The sequence below is a fragment of the Mauremys reevesii genome, linkage group 5 (genome assembly GCF_016161935.1).
Source record: "Mauremys reevesii isolate NIE-2019 linkage group 5, ASM1616193v1, whole genome shotgun sequence".
Lineage (NCBI taxonomy): Eukaryota > Metazoa > Chordata > Testudines > Geoemydidae > Mauremys > Mauremys reevesii.
This window is the reverse complement of record NC_052627.1, coordinates 82,850,958-82,864,127: the sequence shown is the minus strand read 5'-3', so window position 1 is coordinate 82,864,127 and position 13,170 is coordinate 82,850,958.

Here is a 13,170-nt window from a genome sequence, read left to right as displayed (position 1 = left end):
TACTCACTTGAAATGGCCCACTGAACCCAATAAGGCCAAAACAGTGGATTGGATTATTGGGTCTGGATTATTCACATGTAAAAGTGCGCAGACTCAGGTCTTTGAGTAGTAAGTCAGAGCAGGATGCTTGTGCACTCTTAAGGTATGTTGTAATCACACAAGAAACTCAACCTTATGCCAAAATTTTGCCTTTTATCATCTATAAATGTGTGAGGGGTTAATAGAGTTTACTGTATAGAAGGATTATGAACCTTTCTGCTAATTCAGCTCAGAATGGCTCAAGGTGAGTAGGGGAAACATACAGTGAGATGACTTTTATTACTTATTGCAAAAAGGAGAGCATGCAATCCCTGTTATTGCATGCTACCAACCACAATACAATTGTGGGGACAGAATCTAGCTATGCCTCTCCTCCAAGTTGAGAAGACTATGCTTCACTGGAGCCACAGTTTATTGATGGGTAAATTAGCCCGTCCCACTCCCTCAAGAATATTCAGGAGGCAGCATTTATACCTGAGAGGGTAGCGTGTTCAGTGGCAAGTAAGGGGACTGAGCTGACCTGTACCCTACTACCATTGCCCTCAAGGGTCAAAATTCTTCAGGAGCTGTGAAAGTTCCTACTGGCCTTGTGATAAAGAGCTGGAATGAGAAACCTGTCGCCTTGACCTTGACAAAGCAGAATCACAGAATATTTTTTTCAGTTTTCTTGGCTATATAACTTTTCCTTCCTAACTCTTGTTGTTATGCTTGTCTGCTGCTGGAACATGTTTCCTCTCTCTGTACTGAGCAGAGCTGATGAAAATATTGTTAGTATATTATCCAATCAGTTGAGCCTTATTTTTTTCCGTTTTGTGAGCAGATTTTATTATTTGATATTCATTATTGCTTTCTGTGTTTCTAAACTCTCAAGATCCTTTTGTAAGATTTCTCTGTTTTCACTGGTATTTGCTGCTTCTCACAATTTAGGATACTTTATGTATTCAATTAATAGGCTGCTGTTCTCTCTTCCAGAACATTAACAATGATGAAAAGTGAAACAATTCCTAACACCAATCCTTATCCCACCTCAGTTAACAGAGCCAGGTCTTCAGCAAGTGTGAATCAGCTGAACTTATAAAGGCTTTGCCTGGCAGTCTTTGGCCCCAATTAGATGCATTAACATTTATTATTAACCTTTCTTTTCACTATTATTTTTAGCCAATTTTTAGTTTAGAGGATTGATGAAAAAAAACTAAGACATGGAATTGTTTTCCGCTGCAGCGTTCAAGAGAGACTGCATCAGATGCTTCAGAGGAGTTGCACCAGAGTAATGGAGAACAGAATTTTGGCTCATGTTCTCTTAATGATGTGAGATTAAAAACTGTCACATTCATCTGTGAATAGTCATAAAGTGAAAATGGCATTTTTCACACAGCTCTGCCCAGAAGCTTGCAAAGAACTATTTAATAGAGTTGGCCAGAATTAACAGACCTGCTTGGATATTCCATTGCTGGTTTCACCCCAGTCATTCTCTATTTCCATGCAAGTCATGTTTTAGAAAGGTAAATCTTTGGCCAAAAATGCTATGCCCTAAAGTTGCCCTGTGTGTGCATACACTGATCAGGACACAGAGGAGATGAGCCACAGGGATCAATTTAAGAAAATTGTGACCTTCTCTTCATCTTTTTCATTTAAGGAGCATGATAGGGTGTTGTAGCATACTAACCTCCCACCCCAAATGCCAACTATTTATTTGACTCCAGTGTGGTGTTAATAAAATGGCTTCCATGCTAAATAACCAGTATTTGAAATTTGCCCTCTTCAGCCTAATCCCTTGAATTCAGCCCACCTCTCTCCATCCCTCACCAGGAGAAATGAGGATACACAATAAGGTTACCTCACTCTTTGAAGACTTAAGGTATCCTCCTCTTTCTCCAGCTATCCTGGACCTCTTACTCATGGGAGATGGCCCCTGTGAACCTCTCACCTGGATTGGATATAGGCTGCTACTTGTGATGAAACTACACATTCATTTATAAACTTGTAACTTTAAAACCTTGTCCCTGCTCCTTATTAACCAAAATCTAGACCTTCAGGATGCTAAAGGGAAGGCAAAAAACCCACTGGACTCCTTGTTGATCTTGCCCCAAGGGAAAAAAATTCCTTCCTATGCCCAAAACTGATGATGGGTTAGACCCACATAATCCTGGAAATGCTGTTATAAATTCCATTATAGGGCTGAGAAGATAGGGATGCAACCCCTGTAGCATGTGATGCATGCTGTGAGGGCTGCACATACGGGTGAGCAAAAGTCAGTCAGCTCTCCTTCTCCCATAGACCAGCAAAGGAAGCAGGGAAAGGCAGAGAAATCTCCGCTCCTTCCATGCTCTCACCCCACGCCCCCATTCTGGCACAAGCTTCACATGTGTTCTGGATAGGTTGGGAGCGGGGAAGATCCCAGAATAGCTATGCCTGACCTTCTCTCTCCCACCTCCCCCATGATCCTTGGAGTTGTCTCTTTCCTGCTTGTCCAGTCAAGCATCCCCTCTCCTGCTGAGGTGGATGGTGTTGCTTTCATGTCCCAAAAATTGCTGCTATTCACACAAAAGTGTTCACACAAATAAGGGCCTAGGCACAAAATGACCAAATATGTTCATGTGTTGGTCTATGCACAGATAATGATTTTTGGAGGTGCATGTACACTTGTCAGAAGTAGCTACTTTTGAAAACCCTATAAACTTATTTAACCATAAGAACATAACATAAGAACATAAGAAAGGCCGTACCGGGTCAGACCAAAGGTCCATCTAGCCCAGTATCTGTCCACCGACAGTGGCCAATGCCAGGTGCCCCTGAGGGAGTGAACCTAACAGGCAATGATCAAGTGATCTCTCTCCTGCCATCCATCTCCATCCTCTGACGAACAGAGGCTAGGGACACCATTCTTACCCATCCTGGCTAATAGCCATTTATGGACTTAGCCACCATGAATTTATCCAGTCCCCTTTTAAACATTGTTATAGTCCTAGCCTTCACAAGCTCCTCAGGTAAGGAGTTCCACAAGTTGACTGTGCACTGCGTGAAGAAGAACTTCCTTTTATTTGTTTTAAACCTGCTGCCTATTAATTTCATTTGGTGACCCCTAGTTCTTGTATTATGGGAATAAGTAAATAACTTTTCCTTATCCACTTTCTCAACATCACTCATGATTTTATATACCTCTATCATGTCCCCCCTTAGTCTTCTCTTTTCCAAACTGAAGAGTCCTAGCCTCTTTAATCTTTCCTCATATGGGACCCTCTCTAAACCCCTAATCATTTTAGTTGTTCTTTTCTGAACCTTTTCTAGTGCTAGAATATCTTTTTTGAGGTGAGGAGACCACATCTGTACACAGTATTCGAGATGTGGGCGTACCATGGATTTATATAAGGGCAATAATATATTCTCAGTCTTATTCTCTCTCCCTTTTTTAATGATTCCTAACATCCTATTTGCTTTTTTGACCGCCTCTGCACACTGCGTGGACATCTTCAGAGAACTATCCACGATAACTCCAAGATCTTTTTCCTGACTCATTGTAGCTAAATTAGCCCCCATCATGTTGTATGTATAGTTGGGGTTATTTTTTCCAATGTGCATTACTTTACATTTATCCACATTAAATTTCATTTGCCATTTTGTTGCCCAATCACTTAGTTTTGTGAGATCTTTTTGAAGTTCTTCACAATCTGCTTTGGTCTTAACTATCTTGAGTAGTTTAGTATCATCTGCAAACTTTGCCACCTCACTGTTTACCCCTTTCTCCAGATCATTTATGAATCAATTGAATAGGATTGGTCCTAGGACTGACCCTTGGGGAATACCACTAGTTACCCCTCTCCATTCTGAGAATTTACCATTAATTCCTACCCTTTGTTCCCTGTCCTTTAACCAGTTCTCAATCCATGAAAGGACCTTTCCTTTTATCCCATGACAGCTTAATTTACGTAAGAGCCTTTGGTGAGGGACCTTGTCAAAGGCTTTCTGGAAATCTAAGTACACTATGTCCACCGGATCCCCCTTGTCCACATGTTTGTTGACCCCTTCAAAGAACTCTAATAGATTAGTAAGACACGATTTCCCTTTACAGAAACCATGTTGACTATTGCTCAAGAGTTTATGTTTTTCTATGTGTCTGACAATTTTATTCTTTACTATTGTTTCAACTAATTTGCCCGGTACCGACGTTAGACTTACCGGTCTGTAATTGCCGGGATCACCCCTAGAGCCCTTTTTAAATATTGGCGTTACATTAGCTAACCTCCAGTCATTGGGTACCGAAGCTGATTTAAAGGACAGGTTACAAACCTTAGTTAATAGTTCCGCAACTTCACATTTGAGTTCTTTCAGAACTCTTGAGTGAATGCCATCTGGTCCCGGTGACTTGTTAATGTTGAGTTTATCAATTAATTCCAAAACCTCCTCTAGAGACACTTCAATCTGTGACAGTTCCTCAGATTTGTCACCTACAAAAGCCAGCTCAGGTTTGGGAATCTCCCTAACATCCTCAGCCGTGAAGACTGAAGCAAAGAATCCATTTAGTTTCTCCGCAATGACTTTATCGTCTTTAAGCGCTCCTTTTGAATTTTGATCATCAAGGGGCCCCACTGGTTGTTTAGCAGGCTTCCTACTTAAAAAACATTTTGTTATTACCTTTGGAGTTTTTGGCTAGCCGTTCTTCAAACTCCTCTTTGGCTTTTCTTATTACACTCTTGCACTTAAGTTGGCAGTGTTTGTGCTCCTATATGTGAAAGAAAGTATAGATTCAAATGAAGTAAAAATCTTATGCGAATCCACAGGTTCCATAGAGTCTCTATGGATAGAAATTTCATGCTCTAGTAAAAATATAACAGTAGGGATCTATTATCGACCACCTGACCAGGACAGTAATAGTGATGATGAAATGCTAAGGGAAATTAGAGAGGCTATCAAAATTAAGAACCCAATAATAGTGGGGGATTTCAATTATCCCCATATTGACTGGGAACATTTCACTTCAGGATGAAATGCAGAGATAAAATTTCTCGATACTTTAAATGACTGCTTCATGGAGCAGCTGGTACGGGAACCCACAAGGGGAGAGGCGACTCTAGATTTAATCCTGAGTGGAGCGCAGGAGCTGGTCCAAGAGGTAACTATAGCAGGACCGCTTGGAAATAGTGACCATAATACAATAGCATTCAACATCCCTGTGGTGGGAAGAACATCTCAACTGCCCAACACTGTGGCCTTTAATTTCAAAAAGGGGAACTATACAAAAATGAGGGGTTAGTTAGACAAAAGTTAAAAGGTACAGTGACTAAAGTGAAATCCCTGCAAGGTGCGGGCTTTTTTTAAAGACACCATAATAGAGGCCCAACTTCAATGTAAACAAATTAAAAAAAAAAAAAAAAAAAAAAAAAAAAAACCAAAACACCAACAACCATGTAAAAAAGAAGCAGAGAGAAAAAAAGACTTCCAAAAAAGAAGTCAAAATCCTCCAGAAATTGCAGTTCTAGTTTTCAGACTAAAAGTTTTTTTTTTTTTTTTTTTTTTCTCTTCTCCCTCTTCCCTTCCCATCCTGTTGACTGTGTGAGACTCTGACTAACAAATCAAAAAGCTTAAAGCTTCTTTAAGAATTAGTAAAATTAAAAAATTTTTGTTTTTGCATGCAACCTTTCAAGACTTGAGAGTGAAGTCAGGAGGATATGGGATAATAATAAATAATCATCATAAACATCCTCTTCTGTAAACTCTTTTTGTGTGCTTATTCACTTTGTTCAATTTCACAGGTTGTTTGTTGTTACATACACAAAACAAATGTTGCCATATGTTTGCATATTGGTTATATTGCTATCTATTATCATTATAATCAGTGTCCATAATCTCTCAGGATGTCTTTATATTTTTGTGTTTTTTTTTTTTTTTTTTTTGTGTTTTTTTTTTTTTATTGATGTTTGTCTTTTGTCTGGAGTAGTAGGGGTGGGAGGGGGGAGAAGGAAAAAAGGGGTGATTGGTGGTCTTTTAGTATCAATTTGCACTCATTTTTTTCTCTCTTTTTTTCACTTTGCTTTCTTTACTTGCTTGTGTAGTACTGCTTGTTCTGTGCACAGCTCTGTGGGCTAGGCCTTTGTTCTTATTGAAATCTGCTTATATTTATCTGCTCCTGCACAGAATTCACTGCATTAACATTCACATCATTTTCTTTTCATGTAACCAACTGTCTACATATTACATATGTATGTCATGGTAAAGTAGTCCATTTCAGTCAACAATCATTTCACCTGAAGGCAGATGATTGCTTGTGGACAGATATGAAACTAGTGGGAGATAACTGGCTGGGCTGTGTGGGAAGGAAAGAATTGGGCGTGATAATTTTTAGATTCTTTTTATTCTTGAGTTTCCAGAAAGTTCCAGAAGATTAAGTTGTGAAGCTAAAATGGGGTTAGAAAGGATTGGATGGCTGGCTGACTGGGTGGATCAATGGCTATCATGGGTATCAATGGATGGGTGATGTGGAGGAGTTCAATGGACATCTGTTGGATCGATTCATTATTGGGATCTGTATCATTATTAGGATGTTGGATGATGGGGATTCATGGATGGAGATAATAAAGGGGAGGGAGGGATAGGAAACAGAGATATAGACAGAAGGGAGCTGAGGATAGGAAATATAGTGACATAGACAAATTGAAAGATTGAAGTGAAAGAGAAATTTTGAGAGAAGAAGAGAGGAGAAGTGCAGAGTTCTGCATTGGGGAATGGAAGAATCCCAACAGCTGCTAGAAGGGGGACTGATAGACTATGCAAGAAGGTTCTGCAATCAACAGTGGGCCCTTTAGCCATGAGCCTTGGGCTCATGGCAGGTGGTGTGCCTGCTAGCTATTTTTTGTAGTATGAGCATAGGGAGCATTCCTGTATTTGCATATTGTGAGGGCAAGTAGGAGCACAGCCTGCAGTATTTGGTTGGAGACCAGCCCACCACATTTGGGAATTGGAGAGTCCACATCCCCAGTAAAACAAATGGATGAGGATAAATGAGAGAGTGAATTAGATTAGGAGGAGGGAGAACTAGGAGGAGAGGGAGAAAGAAGGGAGGGAGGCTGGAGTATTAGAGAGAAGAGAAAGGCAGAAGAGAGGAAGAGGGGGTTCTTTTCTCTAGTCTAGAGCAAAAAAGGGTGGACAGCAAAGGATGGAAGTAGACTGGGCTTAGTTTGAAGGGTGGGAAGTAGAGGTTTGCAGTGGGAGTTAGATTATAAGTGGGAGAACTAGGTTAGATATTGTTAATGGAGGAAGGTGGTTAGGGAGGTGGTGAACTGGGAAATGGAATTGTGAGGTGGGATTTGGGGCCTGGCTTGATAAAAGGTTGGCTGGGATGATTTGAGAATTTTTTGGTGGTGATTGGACTAGATGAGTGGCTGACTGCTCTTCCAATCCTAATCTTCTATGATCTTCTATGTCTACTTCATTGAAACTTGTCTATATGTCTTCTTCTGGATGCTATATCATTTTCTGTTCATATAAAAATATTCTTCAAAAATATTTCAGTTGTGTATAGATAAAAATTCATTGTAAATAGAACAAAATAAATTTAGACCCTCAGTTTTGGGCTCAGTTGGACTGAGAGTTTTGCCTGCCCTAGGTCCCTATCTTCTCTTGGTGGTCGGCAATCCTGCTGTCAGCCCCCTCGTGGGCATCCCTGATGTTCCCTATTGACAGCACTTCCCAGGCCCCTACTTGATAGCTTAGCCAGAAGAAGGCTACTTCAAGGCCTTATTTCTCATTGGCTCTCAGCCCAGTTTTGACAATGGTCCCTTTATTCTATATAGTATATATATTTGTAATATATCATATATATATTATAATATATTAATATATATATTGTGAGATACCATATTAAATATAAATTTATATTTATATGATTATATTAATCTTATTGAATATTTGTGTGGTTTACTCTTTATGTTTATTTTTATCCTATATTAATGTTGTATTTACTCATCTGGGTGTTTACACATCAGGAAACACTCAGTTTAGATGGCTGTCTGGAGATAGAGTCTGTTTTGATGGGTTTTTATGGTTAGGAGGCTGCCTGGGAGAGTGGGACTAGCCTTCCTATGGGTGTCCCTTGGCAGCTACATCCCTATGGGACTCCCCTGGTGAAGTGCTATAAATTCATGTGGACTCATCAGTACTGGGGTCATGACCACGGACTCCCTGACAAAATCACCATGTACTTGGTTGGACTATGGTAAGGCAGGGTCAAAGGAAGACTGGAGAGACACCAAGCACTGAGACCATAGAGGAAAGCTAATTAAGGGAGGGAAATGATATCATCAAGGTACTTCACAAAGGTGCCCACAGAAACTGAAAGCTGAAAAGGAAGACTCAGGAAGGAAAGAGAAAATGCTGGACCCAGGCTAAAGAAATTTTTAACCTTGAAAATGAACAAGAGGGGGAATACCTGAAAAAGAATGCCCTGTGCTAAAGAACAAAGTACCCACAGCCTGCTGGAAGTGTCATTTAGGGTGAGAATGTGCTACTCATTTAGAACTCTAGTTGTTTAAGTTTAGATTGTTTTTTGTTTCTCTCTTTTATATATTATATTTTTTTATTTGTAAATTTGTTTTTTTGTTTATTTTATTTGTTTTCCTTTATGTGTTAATAACTCATAACTGGGGTGTATATATTTCTTTTTATTGAGAAATTTATGAGATTTTTGGACAGAATTTTTTTGCAGTTATTTATGGGGTAGAGATGGGAGAGAGAAGTCAATTTTTGCAGCTTACAGCAGTACACAGTAGCAGGTAGCAAGGGAGTCCAGGTCAGGTCCAGAGTTTTGGGAGGAGTGATGGAAGACCAGGCAAAATGGATGGATGGAAATTCCAAAAAGGAGAGCTGAGAAAGCAGACTGCTGCCCTTGCTACCAGAGCTCACCTAAAGTCCCTCTACCCCTTGCTCTCCCTGGAAAAAACAACAAGCCAGAAAAAGTGCAAGTCCCATCCCCAGCCTTCCTCCTCCTGGAAAAACTCACCTGTTGCTCAGGTGGCATCTCTGCACACACCCTGCTGGTCACTCCACACTGGCTGGCTATGCTTAGGCATGAGCCTCAGGCTGCTCAGTCTCTCTCTGCTGCTGCAGGCACACCCTCATGCGCAGGCACCAACTTTTTCACCACCTTTGGGTGCTCCCCTCCCCCCCCACTCCTCCTCCTCCCTACCCTACTTGTGTTCCCTCCCCCCCCCCCTCCCCTCCTACTCCCTTCTCCCCTCCCCTCCCCCCCCCCTTTCCCCCTCTCTCCCCCGCTTTTGCCGTGCCCCGCCCTGGTTTTTGCACGGCACTCTGGGAGGGAGGATGCAGGGGACTCAGTGTGGCTCAGGGGAGGAGGGAGGTTGGTGAGGAGCAGGTGGGAATTTTTCCCCGTGGTCAGTGCAGCCCCAGAGCATTCCGTGGTTGCTCCAGCCCCAGCCCACCAGTGAGCCTATGTAGCCAGTTGTAGAGGCCATTGCTCCAAGCTCCAATGTACTCATGGTCTTGGGATTGGGGGCTACAGTGGACATGCATATAACTGAGATGGGGACAGTCTTGGGTCTGGGTGGGTCTCCCTTCACACTTCACATGTAGTGACAAACCCTTCCCTGACAACCCCTTCATGTTATAGTCTCAGGAAACTGGACTCTTTACCTTAGAGACAGGGCTTCACAGTGTTGTTTGTATTAGATTTGTTTGTTTGACTTGGATCCTCCATTACTGGTGTTGTGTTTTACTTGATCACTTGGATCCTGTCTTGTTTTCCAACTTCCAATCTTTAAATCATAGAATTTTCAGGAGATCATTTAGTCAGGACCTTTGGACTCAGGGGGCAAAGTCACCTCACCAAACCCCTGTCAAAGCCAGACCCTCTTCAAAAAAACCCCCCAGAAAAATCCCATTAAGCCTGAACCTAAAAACCCCCTTAAAAACCTCTAAATCCCCAAACGGTACCCCATTCCAGAATCCCACCACCTAAACCCACCCAAGTTCTTCACCACCTACACCTCCTCCTCCCCCCTCTCGACTTGAGACCTAAACCCCTTCTTCTCATATTTTCATCCACTCAGAACAGTCTAGATCCATCCCCTCTAGACTCCCCCCCCTCCATCTCTTGAAAGCCCCTATTCTTCTCCCCTCATCTTTCTCCTCAAATCCCTCATCTGCCCCTCCCTCCAGCCTGTATCCTCATAAGTTATTCTCCAGCCTCTCCCACATTCTTGTTGTTCCCAGGTCCCTCCCACATCCCTCTTCCACTTCTTCCCTCTTTCAGTGATCAGTACTCCCCCTGAGTCTCATCAAGTTACTCCAAATCCAATGACAAATGCCCCTCATACTGCTGGAAATCCCCCTACTTAATCAAATGCAAATGCTGACGCACTGTGCAACAAAACAAGGCCAACCCTCATCTTGCTGCTGCCCTCTGGTTGACTCACTTTGTCAGTCCCCCCTTCTCACTTCCTAGCCTGCAGCCTTTTCTGCAGATCTCATTCAGCAGTGCAGGACTCCTTTGGGTCCTTTTCTCATGGGATGCACTTGTCCTACTTGGCCCTTCTGCATATTTCTTCCTTGCCCAATCCATATCCCCTGTCTATCTCCTCTGCATCTGTATCCCTCCCCCTCCATAATCTCATCTCCCCCTCCCAGCCAGATGTCTCCCACTCCATTGTCCAAATCCTCCACTACCACCATCCTCAGATCGTACCCACCTGAACCAAATAAAACACTCCAGACTTGCTTGGGCACCGGCACTCACCAATACCAGATCCATATGAATGATACCACCATCTTACACCCGTTGAGCCCGACCATCTAGCCAGTTTTCATCACCCCACTCAGTCATTCATCCCTCCATACTTTTCTACTTGCCAAGAAGTATACCAACTTCTCTGGTGCAGCTTTATAGAACAGTCCATGAATCCTTTCATTTTTTTTTTCTTCATCAGAGAAGGTTATCACTGCTTTGCTCACAATTAGCTTAGCCGGTTATCCATTCATTTGAGTGAATGCTCCCTGACTGTTCTGTCTTTCTCCCTGGTTTTTCCTCCCTTCCTGTTCCATGATTTTTCTCCTTCTGTCCATGGATTTTCCATGTGAGGTTCTTCTTGACTGGCCTCTAGTTCCTCATGATCTCCTTTTTCCCTGTTTTTTTTTTGGATTTTTTCCTCACTTTTTTTTCCTGTCCTCCGGGACCTCCCCCTGTGCCATGATTTTTTCAAACCTCATGGCCTTTGGCTCTCTTTCCTTCCACTCCCTGCAGCCCATCCGCCCATGCCCTTCCTCACCCCATGAGCTTTTCTCTCCCAGAGGACCTCTTCCTTCCCATACTCTTTTTCTCTCTCCTCTTTTCTGCCAGCACTTTCTCTCCCTTAGGCTGCTCTAGCTTCTGCAGATGTCTGGACCCCTTGTGTGAAGACAGAGGGCAAAACACTGATTCTGTCACAGAGCTTTCTCCCATTTTTCCGTCACTAGGTTCCCTCTCTCATCTCATTTCCGCCCCACTCCACCCTTTTTTCTTCCTGTCTTTCACATCCCTAAAGAAACCCTTCTTGTTACCCTTACATCTCTGGCTAGCTGCTTTCCCAAGTGTTCCCTGCTAAGTTTAAACATCCTTCTCTCTTTGTAAGCCTCACAATCTCCCTTGCCTTATCTTCCAGTTCTTTTTCTTGTGTTTATTTGTTTTCCAAGTGTGTTTTTCTGTGGATTTACTTTTCACTGTTTTTTGTCTTCCTTAATAATTTCTTTTTGCCCTAAGCTTATCGGGATGGTTTGTTCCTTCAACCTCAGTAAGGTTTCTTTATTCCACAGCCAGTCTTCCAATTCCCCTAAACCTTTATTCTATTCCTCCCGAGGACCTTGCCTTTCCTTCTCCCTGGGGAGTTCCTTCATGTGTCAGTCTTTTTTTTCTCTGTTTTCTGGCTTTCCTTTTTTCCTTCCTGTTGGATCCCTGTTCTACATCCTTGTCTCTCTTTCTCTCCTGTCACAGCCTCTTTGCTTCCATCCCTTCCTTTTCTCTAAGCTTTTCTTCCTCCTTTGCTTTGCTTCCCTCTTTTTCCTTCCCCCTTCCAGGAGTCCTCTTGCAGAAATTGTCCCTTGTCCCTACACTCCAGGTGAAGTCACCCATGAGAACCAGGGCCTGTGATCTAGCAACTTCTGTTAGTTGCTGGAAGAAAGCCTCGTCCACCTCATCCCCCTGGTCTGGTGGTCTGTAGCAGACTCCCACCACGACATTACCCTTGTTGTTCATACTTCTAAATTTAATCCAGAGACGCTCAGGTTTTTCTGCAGTTTCATACCGGAGCTCTGAGCAGTCATACTGCTCTCTTACATACAACGTAACTCCCCCACCTTTTCTGCCCTGCCTGTCCTGCCTGAACAGTTTATATCCATCCATGACAGTACTCCAATCATGTGAGTTATCCCACCAAGTCTTTGTTATTCCAATTACATCATAATTCCCTGACTGTGCCAGGACTTCTAGTTCTCCCTGCTTGTTCCCCAGGCTTCTTGCATTTGTGTATAGGCACTTAAGATAACTCGCTGATTGTCCCGCTTTCTCGGTCTGAGACAGGAGTCCTCCCCTCTTGCAGTCTCCTGCTTGTGCTTCCTCCCGGTATCCCACTTCCCCACTTACCTCGGGGCTTTGGTCTCCTTCCCCCGGTGAACCTAGTTTAAAGCCCTCCTCACTAGGTTAGCCAGCCTGCTTGCAAAGATGCTCTTCCCTCTCTTCGTGAGGTGGAGCCCGTCTCTGCCTAGCAATCCTTCTTCTTGGAAGACCATCCCATTATCAAAGAATCCAAACCCTTCTCTCCGACACCATCTGCATAGCCATTCGTTGATTTCCACGATTCCTGCCACAGGGAGGATAGACGAGAACACCACTTGTGCCTCAAACTCCTTTATCCTTCTTCCCAGAGCCACGTAGTCTGCAGTGATACGCTCAAGGTCATTCTTGGCAGTATCGTTGGCGCCCACGTGGAGAAGCAGGAAGGAGTAGCGATCCGAGGGCTTGATGAGTCTCTCCGTCACATCGTGAATCCTAGCCCCTGGCAAGCAGCACACCTCTCGGTTTTCCCGGTCAGGGCGGCAGATAGATGACTCCGTCCCCCTGAGGAGAGAATCTAGTTTTCAGTTTGGGAGTAG